This window comes from Sinocyclocheilus anshuiensis, unplaced genomic scaffold, assembly GCF_001515605.1.
Source record: "Sinocyclocheilus anshuiensis isolate Anshui unplaced genomic scaffold, SAMN03320099.WGS_v1.1 scaffold112, whole genome shotgun sequence".
Classification (NCBI taxonomy): Eukaryota; Metazoa; Chordata; class Actinopteri; order Cypriniformes; family Cyprinidae; genus Sinocyclocheilus; species Sinocyclocheilus anshuiensis.
Genome location: NW_015557175.1, coordinates 1,513,533 through 1,517,587, shown reverse-complemented (window position 1 = coordinate 1,517,587; position 4,055 = coordinate 1,513,533). Strand labels below are relative to the sequence as shown.

Below are 4,055 nucleotides of genomic sequence, written 5' to 3'. Positions count from 1 at the left end.
AAAAAGAAAAAAAAAAAAAAAAAAAAAAAAAAAAAAAAGCAATTTCAAGCCGTCACCAAACACAAGACCTGAACAAAGCTGAAGAAAAGAGTTGGGGAAAGCTTGATCAGAGGCTTAAAATAAAAAGGGGCGAGAGGGAACAGATAGTCTGAAAATTCAAAAGTAGAAAAGGATATCGACTAAAAGACGAAAATGACACAATCAAGGCAGACACTCTCTGTAGAAGAAAAGAAAGATCTGGTAAATTATCTGAATTGATTGGATCCTCCATTCACTCTCAATCCATCTTTTTTAGCCCATTCGCTTTCTTTCAGACTTTATTGCTTGCTTTTTTTTCATTCTATGTCTTGCTATGACCCTCTATTAAAATGAATAGGTCAAGCCGATGCCCCTGTGGCTCAGACTGGACTCGAGAGAGGATATGAAATGAGAGAGATAAGAGGTGTTGAGAGAGTCATGCTATAGGGGATACACCTCAGAAATTAACGTTAATTCATCTATCTGATAAAGATATCTTCTTTAGGGTGGGAGAAAGACACATACAAAAGATATTTTCTTTACAAAAAACCCTTTTATTTAACATGCAACTAACATTGAGAAAGAAAGAAAATGTCATTGCCATTTTATATCTCACATTTGCGACTGTAACTGTATATTTCGCAATTGCAACTTCATTTGTAGTAATAATTGTGACTTTCTATCTCACAAGGTCACTTTATATCTTTCAGCTTACAATTTCAGCATTGTTTTACACTGTAACTGTATATTTCTCAATTGTAATTTTATATTTCACAATTGCAGCTTTATTTGTAGTGTCTGTGACTTTATATCTCGTAATGTCACTTTATATGTCACACCTGCGGCATTGTTTTGCAATGTAACTGTATTTCATAACTGCAACTTTATATCTCACAATTACAACTTTTTGTTTCACATTTAAACTTTATATTTCACAATTGTTACTTTATTTGAAATAATTGCGATTTTATATCTCACCGTGTCATTTTATATCTCACGTTTGCGACTTTGTGTTTCGCAATGTACACTAACTGTATACTTCACAATTGCGACTTTATTTGTAGTATTTGCGACTTTGTGTTTCGCAATGTACACTAACTGTATACTTCACAATTGCGACTTTATTTGTAGTATTTGCGACTTTTTGTCTTGCAGTTTCATGTTATATGTCACATTGTGTTATGCAATGCAACTGTATATTTCCCAATTGCAACTTTAGCTAACACTTTCTATGAAGCCCGTATTTATAATACATTATAAGAGTATTCTTAAGGCATTATAATGAATGAATAATGTATTATAAAAAAAACTTTTAATATGTTGTATCATCTCATGAGTAATCATAATAACAGTTTTAATGCATTATAATGTTTACTTATTATTGCTTTTAAGATTATGATGATTTATAATACACAATGAACACAATGCATCCACTTAACTTACAATGGATTGTATTTCCCATAGATATAATGTATTATAAGTCTTGCACTTGTTACAGTAACTTGTTACTTTACTTAAAGCAGACAAAGACCACTTATAAATAATAACAACAACAATAACCTTTTTTTCTTAAACAGCCATAAAATCAGATATCTGGTCAAATGAATGTGTAACATGGCACATTTGATTTTAAATATATTTAATGTAATATCAGTAAGATACTGTAGAGATCTTAAATAAATAATGTCAAGATATGAGACTTATAATCCATTAAAATTAAATGGATTTAAGTTAACATGGTGTTTATTGCATGTTATCAATAATCATACTCATAAAAGTTATAACCACAAATAACTAAGTTTTATAATGTATTATAAGAGATGAAACAACATCTTCTACGTTTTTTATAATGCATTATGCATTCATTATAATGCCTTAAGAATACCCTTATATTGTGTTATAAAAAAGGGCTTCATAGAAAGTGTTACCCAACTTTATATCTCACAATTACGACTTTGTGTTTCACATTGCAACTTTATATTTCACAATTGCAACTTCATTTGTAGTAATAATTGCAATATCTCGCAATGTCCCTTTATATTTTACAATTTCAGCATAGTTTCATATTGTAAATGTGTATTCCACAGTTGAGACTGAATTTGTAGTAATTGCGACTTTATATCTCGCAGTATCATTTTATATCTCACATTATCTCACATGTATATTTCAAAATTCAACAAATAAGTTGCATTTTTTTAGTATACAGCATCGGATGCAGCGACTGATAACTACAGAAGTTTCTGAAACCTCAAAAGACATCTAGTGTTAGGTCAGAAGGAACAACATAACAGATAAGAAAACTAACACATAAAGAGATTTAAAAACCACAACCATACGGGTTTTGCAGATCTGTCCATTCAATATGCAGTATTTTGTGTGGTATGTTGTGTTGTAGGCTGAGAATTTATATGTGGATTTTCCCGATTCCTTTGATGTTATATTCCACTGATCTCTCAGAACATGGTGGGAATACTCTGATTACCAAGACATGCTCAGAGCATCACAAGTGGAAAAAATTGACATATGTACTACTACACTCATTTGTGAATATCTTAGGTATGAGTGTGCAACAGAATAATTTTCAAAATGAGATTGTTACTACCTCAGCTGCTTCTCCCAGACAACAACAGGAATAAAGAGCAAATGGAGACTTTTTAAGTCTCCTGCTTTCTTAGACCCTTCTGAGAAAAAAAGACCAAGACCTCAGTAATCTCACATGTCTCTTTTAGAGTTTTAGAAGAGATCTCAGTGTCTCAAACTGTGCTCAGATTGGAATTACATGTAACTGTATATTTCACAATTGCGACTTAGTAATAGCAACTTTATATCTCATAATGCCAATTTATATCTCACACTTGCAACATTGTGTTTTGCAATGTAACTGCATATTTCACAATTGCATTTTTATTTTTAGTAATTGTGACTTTATATCTCGTAATGTGACTTATAGCTCATAATGTCACTTTATAGCTCACAATTGTGACATGGTTTTGCAATTGCGACTGTCTCATATCTTCACTTTATATCCTATAATTGCGACTGTTTTGCAATGTAACTTTATATTTTGCAATTGATATGTTGCAATTGCAACTAGTTTATTTCTAGTAATTGTAATATTGTGTTTCACAATGTTTCTTTATGTCTTATTAAAAAATATAAAAGCTTTTTATCTCACAATTTGGAATTTTTCTAACAGTTCTGAGAAAATAAGTCAGAGCTACGAGATATTGACTTTCAATCTCTGAATTCTGACTTTACATCTTACCATTTATTTTGTGTCCGCCGTGATATTCTGATATCTCGCAAGTTATTTTTTTTATATCAGAATTGTGAGAAAAAAGTCACAATTACTCTCATGTTTCGCTACTATGAGGAGCACGGAGATGAAGGAGCGAGGAGACGAGGAGTGGAATTCAAACATATAGATTTTAATGAACTTCCAGGGAACAAGGAAAACACACATAGCAAGGGTAGACATATACAGACACAGAACAGAGTCTGACATTACTCCCCCCTCCCGGAAGACGCGTACCACGCCGTAACAAGGTGGGCACCCTGGAGGCTGGTGCAGGACTGGGACATGAGGACTACCTCCAGGGAGCTCGGGGCGCCATGGCAGAGCAGGCAGTTCAGGGCGCCTTGGCTGAGCAGGCAGTTCAGGGCGCCATGGCGGAGCAGGCAATTTGGGGCGCCATGGCGGAGCAGGCAGACTAGGAAGCCATGGCGGAACAGGGAGCTCGGGGAGCCATGGCGGAACAGGGAGCTCTAGGAAGCCATGGCGGAGCAGGCAGTTCAGGAGGCCATGGCGGAACAGGGAGCTCGGGGAGCCATGGCGGAACAGGGAGCTCGGGGAGCCATGGCGGAGCAGGCAGACTAGGAGGCCATGGCGAAGCAGACAGTTCAGGAGGCCATGGTGGAGCAGACAGTTCAAAAGGCCATGGCAGAGTAGGGAACTCAGGAGGCCATGGCCTCGCCACTTGGCCAAGCCACTATGGACGGACCCATACTACACCCACCCCCCCCCCACACCACCAACA

General features: G+C 35.8%; 1 protein-coding gene across 1 annotated transcript in view; it reads right to left on the bottom strand.

Moving 5' to 3' along the window:
* Positions 1-4,055, bottom strand: part of LOC107678373 (cGMP-dependent protein kinase 1-like) — a 23,388-nt gene that overhangs the window by 11,615 nt on the left and 7,718 nt on the right. The gene's annotated exons all lie outside the window — the stretch shown is intronic.